Raw genomic sequence first — 20364 nt, 5'->3', positions numbered from 1 at the left:
TGTATTACATAATCATGCCGCATTTGATTTAAACATCCATTTAAAAAGACAACAGAATGTACAAAAGACCTTCATCGGGAACGTTCATTTCTACCAGACATTATTTTCCCACAGAGACACTTGGAGAATCATTTAAGGAAAATAATGTAACTACTGTTCAGAGCAAGGTAAGGATTTAAAGCCTGGTACAGAAGGCACTTTGCCCTTTCTGCCATCTGTTAGAGAAAATATATTGATTGCTGAATAAAAAATGACAAAAAGAAAATGAGAAACGAGTGAAGAAAAAATATTTTAAAAAGATCAGGACCAAGTACAATGGACAAGTCTGCAATTAAAAAAGCTATTTCTATGCATGCCAACATCTATCCCTGCTGGGTCCTTGTTTCCTCACCAGATGACATTGAGGAAATATTTGACCATTATGTATACCACTGAAATTATATTGTACAGAGATACGGGAAGTGGTGATGCAAGCAAGAAGACTTCAGCGCAATCCAGCCAAGGGTTCCGTAAGGAGATCTGTCACTTGAAGTCCTGGTCCAGTATGCTTAAGTACAGGAAGACTTGAAGCAGCTGGCATCGGAGGGTCAACCGATCTGCTGTTTAGTGTCCCACTGCACCATGACCATGTTGCATCCTAATTTGCAAATGTGTTGCAATGCTCTACAGTCAGAACCTTACATATTATCACTATGGCCTTATTCACACTTCCGTCTTTCAGCTCCCATCACCATCCGTCGATTTTTGAGAATGCAGGATCCTGCATTTTCCAATAGACTTGTATTAGCGACGTATTGTGACGGATAGCCATCCATTTCATCCGTCGTGCACTGGATCCTGCGTAAAAAAACGGTCCGTCGGGCAGAGAAAACGTTCAGAGGAACGTTTTTGCTGCACATCGGAATATCGGTCAGCGTCGCTGCCTGTGAAAAGCAGGAATCGGGTCCCATCTTTTCAAACTAAGCATGCATGGAAGAATTTCCCGTCAAGGAAATTCTCTCTCGCTCTCTTTCGACTATTGATGCTGCCTATGCAGCATCAATAGTAACAAGATATGTTAAAAATAATAATAAAAAAAAAAATCGCAATATTCTCACCTACCGGCGTCCCGCGCAGCGTCACCGATGCTCCCGGCAGCTAGCGTTCCTAGTAATACATTGCGAAATCTCACGAGAAGTCGCAGTCTCGCCAGATTTCGCAATGTATTACTAGGAATGCTAGCTGCCGGTAGGACGCCGGTGAGAATACTGCGATTTTTAAATTTTTTTAACCTGGTTTGTGTTGTGTATGCATTTTCGCAGCAGAAAACCGCTGCGAAGACGCATACACAACAGGTGCACATAGCCTCGACGGGTCCATCAGAAAGACGGGCACAGTGCACACGTTTTCCACAATCTACACTGGACCCGTCATTTCAACGTCTTGACGGATCCTGTGCAGATTTGGAAGACAGAAGTGTGAAAGAAGCCTTAGTCATCAGCAGTGGCGTATCCAGGGGGGGGGCAGCAGGGGCATATGCCCCGGGCGCAGCCGACAGGGGGGCGCCAGCGGGCCGCCTCATGATGCAGCGGTCCAAGGAGGCTCCTCTTCGAGTCACACCCAGGGGTCGGCAGGGGAGGGGGAGCGGGGGCTGTCTAATTATACTCACCTACTCCTGGCGCTGTGCAGTCCCTGCTTGCCCGGCATCGCAGCTTCTTCTTGTACTGAGCGGTCACATGGTACCGCTCATTACAGTAATGAATATGCGGCTCCACCTCCCATAGGGGTGGAGCCGCATATTCATTACTGTAATGAGCGGTAACGGTGACCGCTCAGTAGAGGAAGAAGCTGGGGCTCCGGGGAAGCAGGGACTGCACAGTGCCAGGAGCAGGTGAGTATAACGGGGAGGGGAGCTGTCATGAAAAGGTAATTCAGTACCACAATGGACATAGAGGTCAGAGCACATACAGTTACCTGACAATAACCCAAAAACATAGAACGAGCTCTGAGACGTGGGAACTCTGCTGACCGCAATCCCTAATCCTCTCCAACACACACTAGAGGCAGCCGTGGATTGCGCCTAACGCTCCCTATGCAACTCGGCACAGCCTGAGAAACTAGCTAGCCTGAAGATAGAAAATAAGCCTACCTTGCCTCAGAGAAATACCCCAAAGGAAAAGGCAGCCCCCACATATAATGACTGTGAGTTAAGATGAAAAGACAAACGTAGAGATGAAATAGATTTAGCAAAGTGAGGCCCGACTTTCTGAACAGAGCGAGGATAGGAAAGGTAACTTTGCGGTCAACACAAAACCCTACAAAAACCACGCAAAGGGGGCAAAAAGACCCTCCGTACCGAACTAACGGCACGGAGGTACACCCTCTGCGTCCCAGAGCTTCCAGCAAGCAGGAAAAAACAAATAGACAAGCTGGACAGAAAAAAAACAGCAAACAAAATAGCAAAGCGGAACTTAGCTATGCAGAGCAGCAGGCCACAGGAACGATCCAGGAGGAAACAGGTCCAATACTAGAACATTGACTGGAGGCCAGGATCAAAGCACTAGGTGGAGTTAAATAGAGCAGCACCTAACGACTTCACCACATCACCTGAGGAAGGAAACTCAGAAGCCGCAGTACCACTTTCCTCCACCAACGGAAGCTCACAGAGAGAATCAGCCGAAGTACCACTTGTGACCACAGGAGGGAGCTCTGCCACAGAATTCACAACAGTACCCCCCCTTGAGGAGGGGTCACCGAACCCTCACCAGAGCCCCCAGGACGACCAGGATGAGCCAAATGAAAGGCACGAACAAGATCGGGAGCATGGACATCAGAGGCAAAGACCCAGGAATTATCTTCCTGACCATAACCCTTCCACTTAACCAGATACTGGAGTTTCCGTCTTGAAACACGAGAATCCAAAATCTTCTCCACAATATACTCCAACTCCCCCTCCACCAAAACCGGGGCAGGAAGATTAACAGATGGAACCATAGGTGCCACGTATCTCCGCAACAATGACCTATGGAATACGTTATGAATGGAAAAAGAATCTGGAAGGGTCAGACGAAAAGACACAGGATTAAGAACCTCAGAAATCCTATACGGACCAATGAAACGAGGTTTAAACTTAGGAGAGGAAACCTTCATAGGAATATGATGAGAAGATAACCAAACCAAATCCCCAACACGAAGTCGGGGACCCACACAGCGTCTGCGATTAGCGAAACGTTGAGCCTTCTCCTGGGACAAGGTCAAATTGTCCACTACATGAGTCCAAATCTGCTGCAACCTGTCCACCACAGTATCCACACCAGGACAGTCCGAAGACTCAACCTGCCCTGAAGAGAAACGAGGATGGAATCCAGAGTTGCAGAAAAATGGCGAAACCAAGGTAGCCGAGCTGGCCCGATTATTAAGGGCGAACTCAGCCAAAGGCAAAAAGGACACCCAGTCATCCTGATCAGCAGAAACAAAGCATCTCAGATATGTTTCCAAGGTCTGATTGGTTCGTTTGGTCTGGCCATTAGTCTGAGGATGGAAAGCCGAGGAAAAAGACAAGTCAATGCCCATCCTACCACAAAAGGCTCGCCAAAACCTTGAAACAAACTGGGAACCTCTGTCAGAAACGATATTCTCTGGAATGCCATGTAAACGAACCACATGCTGGAAGAACAATGGCACCAAATCAGAGGAGGAAGGCAATTTAGACAAGGGTACCAAATGGACCATCTTAGAGAAGCGATCACAGACCACCCAAATGACTGACATCTTTTGAGAGACGGGAAGATCTGAAATAAAATCCATAGAGATATGTGTCCAAGGTCTCTTCGGGACCGGCAAGGGCAAAAGCAACCCACTGGCACGAGAACAGCAGGGCTTAGCCCGAGCACAAATCCCACAGGACTGTACAAAAGAACACACATCCCACGACAGAGATGGCCACCAAAAGGATCTAGCCACTAACTCTCTGGTACCAAAGATTCCAGGATGACCGGCCAACACCGAACAATGAACCTCAGAGATAACTTTATTCGTCCACCTATCAAGGACGAACAGTTTCTCCGCTGGGCAACGATCAGGTTTATTAGCCTGAAATTTTTGCAGCACCCGCCGCAAATCAGGGGAGATGGCAGACACAATTACTCCCTCTTTGAGGATACCCGCCGGCTCAGATAAACCCGGAGAGTCAGGCACAAAACTCCTAGACAGAGCATCCGCCTTCACATTCTTAGAGCCCGGAACGTATGAAATCACAAAGTCAAAACGGGCAAAAAACAGCGACCAACGAGCCTGTCTAGGACTCAACCGCTTGGCAGACTCGAGATAAGTCAAGTTCTTATGATCAGTCAAGACCACCACGCGATGCTTAGCTCCTTCAAGCCAATGACGCCACTCCTCGAATGCCCACTTCATGGCCAGCAACTCTCGATTGCCCACATCATAATTTCACTCAGCAGGCGAAAACTTCCTGGAAAAGAAGGCGCATGGTTTCATCACCGAGCAATCAGAACTTCTCTGCGACAAAACAGCCCCTGCTCCAATCTCAGAAGCATCAACCTCGACCTGGAACGGAAGCGAAACATCTGGTTGAAACAACACAGGGGCAGAAGAAAAACGACGCTTCAACTCTTGCAAAGCTTCCACAGCAACAGAAGACCAATTGACCACATCAGCACCCTTCTTGGTCAAATCGGTCAATGGTTTAGCAATACTAGAAAAATTGCAGATGATGCGACGATAAAAATTAGCAAAGCCCAGGAACTTTTGCAGACTTTTCAGAGATGTCGGCTGAGTCCAATCATGGATGGCTTGGACCTTAACAGGATCCATCTCGATAGTAGAAGGGGAAAAGATGAACCCCAAAAATGAAACTTTCTGAACACCAAAGAGACACTTTGATCCCTTCACAAACAAAGAATTAGCACGCAGGACCTGAAACACCGTTCTGACCTGCTTCACATGATACTCCCAGTCATCCGAGAAGATCAAAATGTCATCCAAGTACACAATCAGGAATTTATCCAGGTACTCTCGGAAGATGTCATGCATAAAGGACTGAAACACTGATGGAGCATTGGCAAGTCCGAATGGCATTACTAGATACTCAAAATGGCCCTCAGGCGTATTAAATGCAGTTTTCCATTCATCGCCTCGCTTAATACGCACAAGATTATACGCACCACGAAGATCTATCTTGGTGAACCAACTAGCCCCCTTAATCCGAGCAAACAAATCAGATAACAACGGCAAGGGGTACTGAAATTTAACCGTGATCTTATTTAGAAGGCGGTAATCAATACAAGGTCTCAGTGAACCATCCTTCTTGGCTACAAAAAAGAACCCTGCTCCTAATGGCGACGATGACGGGCGAATATGCCCCTTCTCCAAGGACTCCTTCACATCACTCCGCATAGCAGCGTGCTCAGGCACAGATAAATTAAACAGTCGACCTTTTGGGAATTTACTACCAGGAATCAAATCGATAGCACAATCACAATCCCTATGCGGAGGTAGGGTATCGGACTTGGGCTCATCAAATACATCCCGGTAATCAGACAAGAACTCTGGAACCTCAGAAGGGGTGGATGACGAAATAGTCAGAAATGGGACATCACCATGTACCCCCTGACAACCCCAGCTGGACACAGACATGGATTTCCAATCTAATACTGGATTATGGACTTGTAGCCATGGCAACCCCAACACGACCACATCATGCAGATTATGCAACACCAGAAAGCGAATAACCTCCTGATGTGCAGGAGCCATGCACATGGTCAGCTGGGTCCAGTACTGAGGCTTATTCTTGGCCAAAGGCGTAGCATCAATTCCTCTCAATGGAATAGGACAATGCAAGGGCTCCAAGAAAAACCCACAACGCCTAGCATACTCCAAGTCCATCAAATTCAGGGCAGCGCCTGAATCCACAAATGCCATGACAGAATACGATGACAAAGAGCAGATCAAGGTAACGGACAGAAGAAATTTTGACTGTACCGTACCAATGGTGGCAGACCTAGCGAAACGCTTAGTGCGCTTAGGACAATCAGAGATAGCATGAGTGGAATCACCACAGTAGAAACACAGCCCATTCAGACGTCTGTGTTCTTGCCGTTCAACTCTGGTCAAAGTCCTATCGCACCTCATAGGCTCAGGTTTAAGCTCAGGTAATACCGCCAAATGGTGCACAGATTTACGCTCACGCAAGCGTCGACCGATCTGAATGGCCAAAGACATAGACTCATTCAGACCAGCAGGCATAGGAAATCCCACCATGACATCCTTAAGGGCTTCAGAGAGACCTTTTCTGAAAATAGCTGCGAGCGCACCTTCATTCCATTGAGTGAGTACGGACCACTTTCTAAATTTCTGACAATATACCTCTATCTCATCCTGACCCTGACACAGAGCCAGCAAGTTTTTCTCTGCCTGATCCACTGAATTAGGTTCATCGTACAGCAATCCGAGCGCCAGGAAAAACGCATCGATATTACTTAATGCAGGATCTCCTGACGCAAGAGAAAATGCCCAGTCCTGAGGGTCGCCGCGTAAAAAAGAAATAATGATCCTAACTTGTTGAACTGGGTCACCAGAGGAGCGAGGTTTCAAAGCCAGAAATAGTTTACAATTATTTTTGAAACTCAGAAATTTTGTTCTATCTCCAAAAAACAAATCAGGAATAGGAATTCTCGGTTCTAACATAGAATTCTGAACCACAAAGTCTTGAATATTTTGTACTCTTGCCGTGAGCTGATCCACACATGAAGACAGACCTTTAATGTCCATCGCTACACCTGTGTCCTGAACCACCCAAATGTCTAGGGAAAAAAAAAGGCTAAACACAGTGCAGAGAAAAAAAAATGGTCTCAGAACTTCTTTTTTCCCTCTATTGAGAATCATTAGTACTTTGGGCCTCCAGTACTGTCATGAAAAGGTAATTCAGTACCACAATGGACATAGAGGTCAGAGCACATACAGTGACCTGACAATAACCCAAAAACATAGAACGAGCTCTGAGACGTGGGAACTCTGCTGACCGCAATCCCTAATCCTCTCCAACACACACTAGAGGCAGCCGTGGATTGCGCCTAACGCTCCCTATGCAACTCGGCACAGCCTGAGAAACTAGCTAGCCCGAAGATAGAAAATAAGCCTACCTTGCCTCAGAGAAATACCCCAAAGGAAAAGGCAGCCCCCACATATAATGACTGTGAGTTAAGATGAAAAGACAAACGTAGAGATGAAATAGATTTAGCAAAGTGAGGCCCGACTTTCTGAACAGAGCGAGGATAGGAAAGGTAACTTTGTGGTCAACACAAAACCCTACAAAAACCACGCAAAGGGGGCAAAAAGACCCTCCGTACCGAACTAACGGCACGGAGGTACACCCTCTGCGTCCCAGAGCTTCCAGCAAGCAGGAAAAAACAAATAGACAAGCTGGACAGAAAAAAAACAGCAAACAAAATAGCAAAGCGGAACTTAGCTATGCAGAGCAGCAGGCCACAGGAACGATCCAGGAGGAAACAGGTCCAATACTAGAACATTGACTGGAGGCCAGGATCAAAGCACTAGGTGGAGTTAAATAGAGCAGCACCTAACGACTTCACCACATCACCTGAGGAAGGAAACTCAGAAGCCGCAGTACCACTTTCCTCCACCAACGGAAGCTCACAGAGAGAATCAGCCGAAGTACCACTTGTGACCACAGGAGGGAGCTCTGCCACAGAATTCACAACAGGGAGCGCTGCGCGATACTCACCTGCTCCTTGTTCCAGCCGCCGCTCCGTCTCCAGCGTCTTCTGCAGTGACACCCGGGTCAGAGTGCGCGGTGACGTGGTAGTGCGTGCCCTCTGCCTGAACGTCAGTGCAGAAGACGCTGGAAGATGGAGCGGCGCCGGAATGAGGAGCAGGTGAATATTGAAAGTGTTGGGAGCCTGAGCGACGGAGAGGTGAGTATGTGGTTTGTTTTTTTTATCGCATCAACAGCAAATGGGGCAAGTGTCTATATGGAGCATCATAGTTGCGCCAAACTGATCCTTTGCCCCGGGTGCAGGAAAGGCTAGATACACCTCTGGTCATCAGGTCACCTTGGTATCGCTGAAAACACTGAAAAAAGGCATAAAGGGGTTGTTCATTTCAAAACAATCCCATATTAATTGGCAAGGGCGGAGTTAAAAAAAACAAATTGATACCTCCAGGACCAGTGCCATTGTTTCATCTGGTCAGACAAAATGTGAATGGTGCAGATGATCAGCAGCCATTGACTAGCTGCAGCGCTACTGGACCATGAGGTGAGTATCAATTTATTTTTTTTTTTTCACCTCCTTATGCCCATTAATAACGGGAAGTCCTGTAGTGAACAACCCCTTTAAAGGAGTATTTCCAGTTCATTATTTTAAATCATATACAACCTATATGTCATAAATATGTGAAGTTTATCGATCCTACCTCTGGGATCTGCAAATATGTGCACAATGAGGGTTCCTAAAGTCAAATGGTTAGTTGTTTACCGCCACTCCAGGTGGAGCATGGACAAAGCGGTGGTCATGTACAGATACACCATAGCTCTCTGAGTTGGACATATCCCTGTAACATCCAATCTTGTTTAAATGTGAGGAGGTAAACCAGCTGCTGTCTTCCCCCGGCTGCTGTAGTATATAATATGTAAGATGTAATGTAATGTAGGATGTGATAATGTAATGTTAATGTAGGAAGTAATGAAAGTTGTGTGTTAGAATGTAGGTGAAAGGTTAAGTCTGCTGGGGCTAATGTTGGGACTAGACCATAGAGGAGGAGCTAGCCTGCAGGGAAAGGTGATTGTGATCCTGTTAGACCTTAGTGTGTACAGAGATCTGAATAGAAAAATGATTAGTGTGGTGAGAGCTGGGAGGCACAAGGCAGCAATAACCATTAAAGAACTTCAGAGGCGACTGAGATCCAGTTCAGCAGGCAAGTGGGCACAACCTATTAGTGGGAGAATTAAAAGGAACCTGTCACCTCCAAAATCGATGGTGAGGTAAGCTCACCGTCATCAGGAGCTTATCTACAGCATTCTGTAATGCTGTAGATAAGCCGCCGATGTTACCTGAAAGGAGAAAAAGAGGATAGATTATACTCACCCAGGGGCGGTCCTGCTCTGATGGGTGTCTCAGGTCCGGAACAGCACCTCCCATCTTCATTCCATGACATCCTCTTCTGGTCTTCCCGCTGCGGCTCCAGCGCAGGTTTACTTTGTCTGCCCTGTTGAGGGCAGAGCAAAGTACTGCAGTGTGCAGGCGCCGGAAAGGTCAGAGAGGCCCGGCGCCTGTGCACTGCAGTACTTTGCTCTGCCTTCAACAGAGCAGACAAAGTACGCCTGAGCCGCGGCGTGAAGACCAGAAGAGGACGTCATGGAATGAAGATAGGAGGCGCCGGAGTGGACCTGAGACACCAATTTGACCGGGACCGCCCCTGGGTGAGTATAATCTAACCTTTTTTTCTCCTCTTTCAGGTTACATCGGGGGCTTATCTACAGCATTACAGAATGCTGTAGATAAGCCCCTGATGACGGTGAGCTTACCTCACCATCGATTTTGGGGGTGACAGGTTCCCTTTAAAGGAAGAAATGAGTCTAGTGTTGGTCAGAAGTGGGGGGCTCTGTGAAGGAAGAGTGCTGCCCAGCTGAAGACACAGAAGAGGGAAGCGGCTCTTGTAAGGGATCACAGACTGCTGTTTGGGTGTAGGGTTCAAAGCGTAACATATTGACCTGTGTGTCCCTGCACCGAGAAAATGGAGGTATATCTGATTTGCTCTGCTTGATTATCATCCACATGTAAAGTGTCGTTGCCCAAAACCAGTAATAATGTAGCTCAATATCAGACAGAAGAAACCATGTAGTGTGTTGGCAAGTAAAGAGTGCCTTGTTTTTATGAACGTGTCTAGCATCCTTATCCTGAAGCCCAACGGACCTGGTGAGGAGTGGAACAGGACCGGCCTGCAGGTCCTCATATTAACACTGCCAGCATACACACACATCCAGAACTCTCTATTTACGGTAGCGTGCCGGGGCACAGGAACTGTAGTACTCGCCCATGGCTACCCCTCTTGGCACAATTACTGGCTTTTAAAAAAACTTTTTGATAAGGTCCAATTATCTTTGTTACCTGTATCTCCTAACTGATCAATTCATCTAGTAGGGTGTTAATCAAACTGTATAGTCAATGCAATCGTTTTAACCCTTTGACAATGGTCTAACCTTTGGCTCTCCAACTAATGCAGAATTCCAACTTTAAATAAGCCCCAAGCTAAAGAGCGACGGCTTGGAGCCCATTGCTTCCTGGCAATCTTTTCCGAGGTTCATTTTTAGAGTGCATCTATCATCTGGCCTAATTGGTTGGATCCCTTTGATTCTACTTATGAATGATCTGGAGGACAGTGCTTTCATGTTTCTTATTTCTATGAACGTGTTTACGCTGCAACAGCCGATATAACTGGTAATTATTACATTATTCAGTATACAATCTGTTGTAAAGCTTCACCCAGACAATGAAGAATTAAGGCAATCTTGCCTAGAGAAAACATTTATGAACTGCCATACTCAGCAAAGCCAAGATAGCAAGCTTTCAGCATCACACTAGATTATGTAAATTGTAGTGTGTACGGAGAAGAAAGACAAAAACATCCTGATCGCTTGGATGAGTTATAGACGCTTCTCAAGGGAGGATGCCATAATGGTGAAAGAAAGATCTAGCTGCTTAGAGTGAGACATTAAAGTTCTGTGACAAGACACGTAAGGGCTCGAAGATCAGGATATAAGAGAAACACAAGGAGACTGACACAGGATGCCACCAGCTAAAAAGGAATCATCAACTTAGACATGACTTTTTAAATAAATTAAAGTAAAAAAATAATCGTATTAGTAGAACCTATCCTGTAAGAAGGATGAAGGTGTTTTTCATCCTCACCTTCCAAAATCCACAACGTTTTTATTTTTTTCATGAACTGCTTTTGCTTATTTGTAGAATGAATTGTAATTTTTAATGATGTTTTTGCTTTATTTGAAGATGCTGAATTCAATTTTCAGGGCGACTTGTAATTTTAATTGGTATGATTTTGAGGTATAAAGGACTTTCACTTACTTTATATTCTTGTTTTTTTTTTGCAGAGCAGGGTACACAAAAAAACGCTATTCTAGAAAAAATTCCAATAAAAAAAAAATAGCCAGGGCAATTTTATAATATAGCATGTTATGGATGGGATAATATTTATATTTCCTTTTTTTCATATTTTTAATACTATAACACTGTGTAATGGAAACATTATTTTTTTCACTAAAGATTTTTTTTTCTAAACCTTTTGGGTGTGATTCATTAAGAATGACCTTAATGAATTAAGTACATCTCTTAACTGACGTGCGTCGCCACCAGATATGTACTCTGGTCGGGACTAGACTCTGCCACTTTAGTTTTATTTTTAAGGAATTTGATGGGTGAACTTAACCATGCACCACCTTGGCCATGCTCCGCCAATTTTTGAGGGCGGTATCTGAGGGGGTTAACCTGAGATCTGGTGCAAATACAGGTCCTGAGTCTTTGCCATCCCATGCTGTAATATTATGGAATTACTATATATTAGAAACTACTAGCGACGTTCGGTAAGGGGTAAAAGGGGATGCACTATAACGGGGACTGACGTGTTGCAAAAATTGTGTTCTTTCTCAAGCATGTGTGTAGATTTCTGTAAACCGCATTTAGAGGAGGCATTTTTATAATACATTTACCAAAAGTGAATACACCCCCTATAGATGCATTGGGACGGGCAACTCATTCAACACACCACCCCATCATGCTCTTATAGCGCCACTTCAGTGTTTGGCTTTTTTTCCAGTGCTGGAGTGATGCTTCTAATTTATGTTCCCTGACCCTAGTATTACACTTATCCACCGCCGTCTTCAACTTCTATCAGTTCCCATCAGTCTCCAGTAGTTCGTGACCAGCCAGATCATTCCAATGTTGGCTGGAGCGAGCAGGAGATCATTTTTCAATACAAATCTATGAGAGCCTCATTTTGGGCCACAAAGACTTGCATTAAGGGATTATGACTATTACCTCCGACTTCCGGTCAGTCAAACGTTGCGGTCACAAGATGGTGCTGCGGGACCAGAGTGGCACCGATAGAAGGTGAAGACAGCAGCGGGTAAGTATAAGACTACGATCAGGGACCTACGATTGGAAGCACAACTCCAGAACGGAAAACGGAAAAAAAAAATGTTGGCCTGGAGTGCTGCATTAAAAGGAACAAGACTATCAGGACGTATAGATGTCAGAGTTCCAGTGGAACCATCTTTTCCATTTATTATGAGGACACTCATAAGAGGGGAAAAAAACAACAAAAATGGCTATGAAAGTAAATTATGAAGGAGTTAATCTTTACATTTAGTGATTATGTATTTAATGATAGTTCGAGGGGATTTGATGCTATTACTATTTTTATGGAGAATTGATAATTAAATTAATTAAAACAGGGGTTGGAGTTTCGCTAACGCATTTCATAGACAACCATATATGTTGGTGTACTGATACACTGACGACGTGCCTGACTTAAAAAATGCTTTACCAGTGAATCTTCCCTGAAATTATTTAATGGGTTTCTGTTGCCAGCAGAAAAAGCACATATTATTTTCACAAAGGGAAAGCTATTACATATACTTAAATACATGAGGCGAGAGAGCGGTGATTAAAATGCAGAATTACCATGACAACTGCAATACACAGCTTGAGTGACGGCCGCCGGTGCAGAAAAAGATGAGGTTTTGCCAAGGAAATTGGAGATAGAAGAAGTCAGCCGAGGTCAGATTGTGCCTTGCTGGTTGCCGTTCTGCATTTGTTACTAGTCCATATGTCTCACCTTTAAGAGACAGCCTGGCCTGTAAATTTAGGCTACAAACCTCACCACTGTTTAAAGTTGACATTTGGACGGTGATCAACTGAGCGTAAGAGGCTTTATGTTCGTACTCGTTATTTTCTCTTTTGTTGCAGAATGTGATCTGAGCAGTGATTTGTTGAACATTATGTTATTATATTCTGCCGGTAACAAAAAAAAAGAACAAAACAAAAGAAAAAATGCAACAAATGCTGGCTGGGTATACTCAGAAAATGAATTGTTATGCTTCCTAGTAAATTCAGGCTTTGTCTCTCATTACTAACCGGAACTACTAAAATCTTGCTCAATTTTATTCTTTTATAGATGAACCAGTTTTTCGGTAGCGGTCCAACCACAGATCATAAAGGGGTCCATACATTTGAATAGGTATGCTGGATTCTGTTACTTTCCTTGGAAATAAAAGCTTTTTGCTGAGAGTTTCAGTATTAGGATTCAGGGATGCACGAGAATGGACCCTCTGGGTCGTAGCTCTAGAGCCATCGAGGGCGAGCAGACCAGATGGAAACACCCCCTATACAGGGAGCATTAGGAGCAGGCCCAAGGGGGAATGGAGACACAACTGCTAGAGCCAGGTGACTACAGAGGACAGGAGGTAAAGGGAACTAGCTGTGAGAACTGGGAGGCGAGGCCTGAAGCCTGACCGGGAGGGATGAGGCACAGGTGAGGCACAGCGGAGACACAGGGGAGATAAGGCAGACAAGCAGGACGGGTGCGTCAGTGGCACAAGGCTGGCACAATAGTGACATGAGGCAGGCACAGCAGAGACTCTGGGCAGGTACGGCTGAGACACAGGGCAGGAATGGCAAAGACACCAGGCAGGCACGGGAGAGGCACAGGACTGGAAACGACAGGGACACCAGGTAGGCACGATGGGGACCCAGGGCAGGCACGGGAGAGGCACAGGACTGGAAATGGCAGGGACACCAGGTAGGCACGACGGGGACCCAGGGCAGGCAAGGGAGAGGCACAGGACTGGAACGGTAGGAACACCAGGCAGGCACGGGAGAGGCCCATGACTGGAATGGCAGGAACACCAGGCAGGCACGACGGGGACTCAGGGCTAACACGAGAGACTCAGGACAGGCACGGGAGAGGTAGAGGACTGGAACAGAAGAGACAAAGAGGTAAGAAGAAGGAAGAAGAGAATGGAGGCAAGATATGCTAAGCGATACCCTAAGAAGCACAGGGGTCTTACCTAGGAAGACGCCGAGAAGAAATACCTGATGGGCGCTGACGCCGGGAAGAAATACCTGATGGGTGCTGCCATATTGGGGAGGAGCCACGACCTCCCAGGAAGCCCAGCGGCAGAGGAGACGCGAATGCCCATGCGTGGGGATAGGACGCGCCAACATCCAGAGAAGACAGAAGAGGAGCGGCGAGGGACCATGTCGGGAGCACGCCGAGGGATGGGAGAAGGCAGGTAAGTATCCGAGGACGTGACATTTAGATTGGGTGAATCCCTAAAAAAATAATTTCCCTATGGGTAGTAAGCAAAGGTGAAAAGTCTTATTTAAAAATACCCTACTGTTTTTGCCTGTAACTCCTAAATAAATGTGTCTCTATCAATACAAAGTAGGCAAATTGCCTTTACAGAGAGAAAAAGGACTTGAACTCTAGTGCCCCCTATTGAAAGTAGCAATCCTAAAAGTAAATATCGACCTTTGCTGTATGACTTAGGATAAAAGCCACAATAGAATCTCAATTTGTAGACACAGTGTTTCGGTAAGTTGCCCCTCATCAGCGCAACATAGGAGATCTGATTTGGCTGTGTGAGAGGCTCTGACTGGGGTCTAAGGGGTAACATTTCATGGCATGCTAATGTAGCAAAACCTTATGAAAACCACCATGAGTGGAGTAGCCACAAACCACAAAAATAATTAATTTGTATATATTTATTGAGACAAGTTAAAAATACCTAGCATACAAAATATTGAGGTATAAAAAGGAAGAACATAAAATTAGAGTATAAGGAAAGCTTCGCATCAGGAAAATCATGCAGTTATGGAGAAAAGACAAATACCACAGAGATCTATAAAACACGTGATAAGTACTCTCAGAGACCCATCCATACTTGTATTGAAACAGTTTAGATTATGTAAAAAGCAAGTGCTATAAACTAGTGAACATTACATATAATGCATGCAGTGAAGGCTGATAGAAACCCATATATGCATATGTTCTATGAAGAGACTCACAGATTAATGCCAATAATTGAGTTTACCCATAATGTCAGGGGATAGATGTATGCACTTTTCGCATAACTGCTTTCTCAAGGGCCCTTTAGACCTCAATTTTTGTATGATAGGTATGGTATTTTTAACTTGTCTCAATAAATATATGTTTTAATTATTTTAATTCATATGGTGGTTTGTGGCTACTCCATTCATGGTGGTTAACAAATTTTTGTTAATCTATAGGTGTACACCACACTTGAATTATTATTAAAATTACGGGGAACACCTAAATTGGTTATTTTCACAACCTGGCTACATAGTTTGTGCCCTATGATTTTTTTGATACTGGCATGCCAGTGTGAGGAGGCTTATAAGCCATGCAATGCACCGCTGGAAAATTAAATATGCAAATTGCCTCTTCAGTGAGGAAGAGGACTCTGAAGAGGCAATTTGCATATTTAATTTCCCCGAAGAGCGTTGTATGATCTATATGCCTCCTCACACTGGCACGCCAGGCCTGACAAGTCACTCTCAAAAATGAGAAACCTTACCCCTTTGACATCAATATAAAGTACATGGAAACCATTCAAATTTCCTATGCAAAAGGGAGCATATTGAGAAGAGGGAAAGAAATAGCACTGACTGCACGCAGCTCTTTTCTTACCTCAAGGAACTTGATGGATCTCATCGAAAGTCAATGAGGTCTACTGGGCACTGGTGGCATCTGCGGTATGACGGACTCAGCAAGGCATTGTGGTTTCAGGGTTAAGAGGAAGCCAAGGTGCAAGTACGGTATATCCTTAGCTAGCCTACGGCTACATGCACAAATATGTGCATATGATATCTACACCTGCGTATTTTGTAGACTGAATCCATTTCTCAAAATGTTACGGTATATATTATTTCGTTCTAAAAGAAGAGGTACCATTATGTATCGGACCAGGGTGCCAACAAGGAGCATTGTATGTAAGATGCGTAGATACGCTTCCTACACAGTGACCAATCCCCAGAAAATATTTTAACAGGTTTATATCAACTTATTTTACAGCTTCTTAATATTTTGGTCCAAATTATAGTCTAAAATGCACTAACCATAGTATTTGATTGGTGAAATGAAATTTGCAGGTTTTTTTAATGACCGTACATTATTACCCATTTGTGCTTAAGTCAGTTATTCATATGTATAAAGTCAATTAAAAAGGAGGAAAAATCTAATAATTTGCTAATATGTTTTTCAATTCAAATATATATAGACATATAAGGGAAAGAAAGAAAGAAATCCATTGTCTTATCACAGGCAAAGTCTTAATATCGTCTGATTGGCTGGGGGAGAACAATGAAGGGAGACTGGTTACTGGGAAGAAAATGCACCAAAGATGTCATATATAGAGGATTGCCTCATCCGAAATTAGCTTTTTAACTCAAGTCTGGAAATTCTGACAAAATATTGCTACTGACAGATGTGAAAAGGATGAAGGCTGGATAGAAAAAAAAAATAGAAAAGTAAATAAATACTAGGGAGATGCAATGGGAAATATGCTGGCAAACGTAAAATTCTGATCATTTGTGCATACAAAGCAACCGCCCAAACACATGTAACCAGCGAGCTGCAGTCACTGACATTCTCCAACATCTCACGTTCCTACGAGCTGTGCCGGCACAAATACAAGGAATAAAATCTATTTAATTTTATTAATATAGTTTTTTACAAGAACATTCTGCAGTATATGTTATAATATCTTGCAAGTTTGAATCAGATATCTAGATAGATATGTACGTACAGTACAGACCAAAAGTTTGGACAGACCTTCTCATTTAAAGATTTCTCTGTATTTTCATGACTGTGAAAATTGTAAATTCACACTGAAGGCATCAAAACTATGAATTAACACAAGTGGAATTATATACTAAACAAAAAAAAGTGTGAAACAACTGAAATTATGCCTTATATTCTAGGTTCTTCAAAGTAGCCACCTTTTGCTTTGATGACTGCTTTGCACACTCTTGGCATTCTCTTGATGAGCTTCAATAGGTAGTCACCGGGAATGGTTTGCCCAGGTGTGCCCTGTCAGGTTTAATAAGTGGGATTTCTTGCCTTATAAATGGGCTTGGGACCATCAGTTGTGTTGAGCAGAAGTCTGGTGGATACAGAGCTGATAGTCCTACTGAATAGACTGAAATTCTATTGAAATTCTCAATAAGTTTGATGTGTCACATGACCCTCTTTCCATTGGAAAAAATAAAGTTGGATCCAAAATGGCTGACTTCAAAATGGCCGCCACGGTCACCATACATCTTGAAAAGTTTCCCCTCCCATATACTAATGTGCCACAAACACACAAACAGGAAGTTGATATCACCAACCATTCCCATTTTATTTAAGTGTATCCATATAAATGTCCCACCCTGTGTATTGGAGCTGTCAGTTAGGTATGATTAGGCACTGGATGGAGAACAGGGCCGGAGTGACAGCCTTGGGAAGTTCTCCTAGGAATCCAAAGCACTTCAGCTTCATTTGTATATCAATTTATAGGCTGATTTGTCAGAAAAATAGAAATGCCTTTGAAAGAGCTACATGTGCACATAAATAATTTGTGGGGTGAAATCCTGCTGACAGATTCCTTTTAAGAAATGTTTTGGGTAGTGGATAACACAAGTATCTTTAGTTTCCAATGTGCCTTATTAGCAAGAGAAGAGATTACTGGCCTTTCTGTACCTCAGATATCATACTGATTCACATACTACGAGGCTCTGGGCTCATTTTGCATAAAGACTGTAGGAATGTGTGGTCATAGCCTCCCAATGAAAAGACTTTTGGACAGGTGGATATTTTCAGGGCAGTCGAAGAATGGAAAACCAGAAAATGTGGATGGCTTTGTTCGGCCAAAGTCTTGTTCTCATTCTGCACCTGTTGCCCCTAGCTGATTTGGTTTGATGTAGAACGCACTCGTATTTCATCCTGTGGGATTAGTCTCCTGAGATCTGGATAAATTACACAGTAGCTGCTAATGTGTTGACAATTCCAGTGTCAGGGTAGAGAGACACTGGAGACCTCGGAGAAATATCCACTTACTCACTATGTTTCTCCCCCAAAATCTGCTCGGTTATACTGAGAGCATTGTAACACTCTCACTGTGGCCACGGCAAACGGTCATTGAACTTGGATAGGGTTTCATGAACGACCATATGACCTTGGGCTAAGTCATTCTTCAAGCAGGACGGTAAATCAGATTACAAGATCATCTGTTTAATGCCAGACTGTGCCAACTTCAATATACTTTCTAGAATCCAGCTCGTACACAATCAGTGTTTAGAACGCCGTGCCAAGTGCTCCTCATTCCAGTATCACCAATCCCAAAAATGACTTTGATTTACGATCCCCTGAGCCTTGCTATTTTTGTGTCGTGTTATTTTTAGATAGATACGCTTTATATGACATCATTTTAGTGCATAATTCTGAACTCTTCATTAAAGGGTAGTCCACTAAACGATTAACCCTTTAAAGGGACATGTCTGTAAAATATACATAGAGCAGTATACATAGAGCAGGGCTACAAGGATTGCAGATCTCTGTGCTATACATTTTTTTTATATCTGACCCCTTTTAAAGGGACGACGTGCTCAGTCTGCAAACTCATAGTCTGGAAGCAATGGCCTCTAAGCTGCCGGCCTACTTTCAAAGGATCAGTCTCATTTATTAGTGTTTACATTCATGTTCTGTGGGCAGACGGCATACTGTCTCTGAGTGGGATACACGTAGAGCCGTCAGATCTCCTCTATAGAAATTGTTCATTTAAATGTTACTGAAGTATGCCAGTTATTAAATGGAACCTCACAATAAATTCACACTGCCCAGACACTGGTTGGGTTATATAGGAAGAAACCTGTCAGCCTAGGGGAGGGGACGGGGAAAAGCCACTGGGGATCTGAATTGGAAGAATCATACAAAATTCCATGGCAGGAGGTTTAGTAAGCTAAACAGGCCAGAATCCTGGCTTAATCTGTACAAAAAAAAAGTTTTTCATGGTTTGCACCACATTTTCCAATGTTTCTGTGCCCTGCAAACTAAACAGACACAGCCAAAAAAGGGGTTAAAATGAGTCCAACGTTGTCAAATTATCTTTTGAACTCGGCGTCGATGCAATGAATGGACACACCAGGGTCACGTCAGAATACTGTTTTCTGCTATGCAGATGTAGGCTCCCAATGAAATGCTCAATAGACTTAGTTTGGTTCACTACAAACTTTGTCCAACATATTTTTGTCCACAGGGTTGCAGCTGTGGAAAATAAACTCAGGTATACTCACCTTCCGTTGCTCCAGCGCTGCCTGCTCACAACAGGTCCAGTCTTTGTTGACAGGCTGTAGTGGTGACTGCTACAGCCAAAGACTTGACTCAGCAGCACTGTGGATGCCACGAGTCGCTCAGACCACTGATGTGCTACTGTGATCACTTGTGCTTGAATTTGAATTTCTTTTTTTCCTGTCCCTCAGGAAGAGAATAATAGCTGCAAAGTCTGGTAAATCTAAAAGACTGTTGCATGTGAGCAATGTGTATTGTCATATTATAGAAACCAACAAATTGGCAAAAGGACTAGATATTCATGCACATATGCTGTGAACAAGAGCTACTCTTTGGCAATTTGCACATACTGTCATAATTACCAATAATATAAAGTTTTTATGAGAACATGAATAGAAATACAAGAGATTTTATTCCACAAATACTGGACTACTATATTTTTACAAGTCTGACCTAGTCCAAGGTGGGGAGAATGTGTGCATTTAATAGAGGCAAAGGGGACTGAGTCTACAGGGGACTGCGCCATAAAAATTAGTGATACTAATTCCTACAATCTCTGAAGGAATTAGCCCCTTGCAAACTAAACATGGTATAAAAGGCACCCAAGGCAAAAGGAGTATAAGGGTCATACTGTAAGCTTTGGCCTAAAGTGATACATCTAAAGAGGCTCATACCCATTTTCAAAAGATTTGGACCGTGGTAATAGAGGAACTCTATGTAAATAGTACATAGTTACATACATATATAGTTAATATGGTTGGAAAAAGACATATGCCCATCAAGTTAACCGAGGGAGGAAAAGACAAAGGGAATGACATATGTCTCTAACTATAACGCATGTGATCCACTGGAACAACCATTCAGAAAAAAAACTTTACACATGTACAGTACATGATTAACTATGGTATTTTCTTAACTACCAGTAAAAGCTTTTTTTTGAACCATTGACAGTTCCTGCTGTGACCAACTCTCGCAGTAGACTAT

At 43.8% G+C, this 20364-nt stretch overlaps 1 protein-coding gene across 5 annotated transcripts in view; it reads right to left on the bottom strand.

The window, feature by feature from the left end:
- The window catches only part of ABLIM3 (actin binding LIM protein family member 3), a 252165-nt gene that overhangs the window by 184430 nt on the left and 47371 nt on the right, over positions 1-20364 (bottom strand). The gene's annotated exons all lie outside the window — the stretch shown is intronic.

This window comes from Ranitomeya imitator, chromosome 4 (genome assembly GCF_032444005.1).
Source record: "Ranitomeya imitator isolate aRanImi1 chromosome 4, aRanImi1.pri, whole genome shotgun sequence".
Lineage (NCBI taxonomy): Eukaryota > Metazoa > Chordata > Amphibia > Anura > Dendrobatidae > Ranitomeya > Ranitomeya imitator.
The sequence above is the reverse complement of the archived record's forward strand: the minus strand, read 5'-3'. Positions and strand labels throughout refer to the sequence as shown.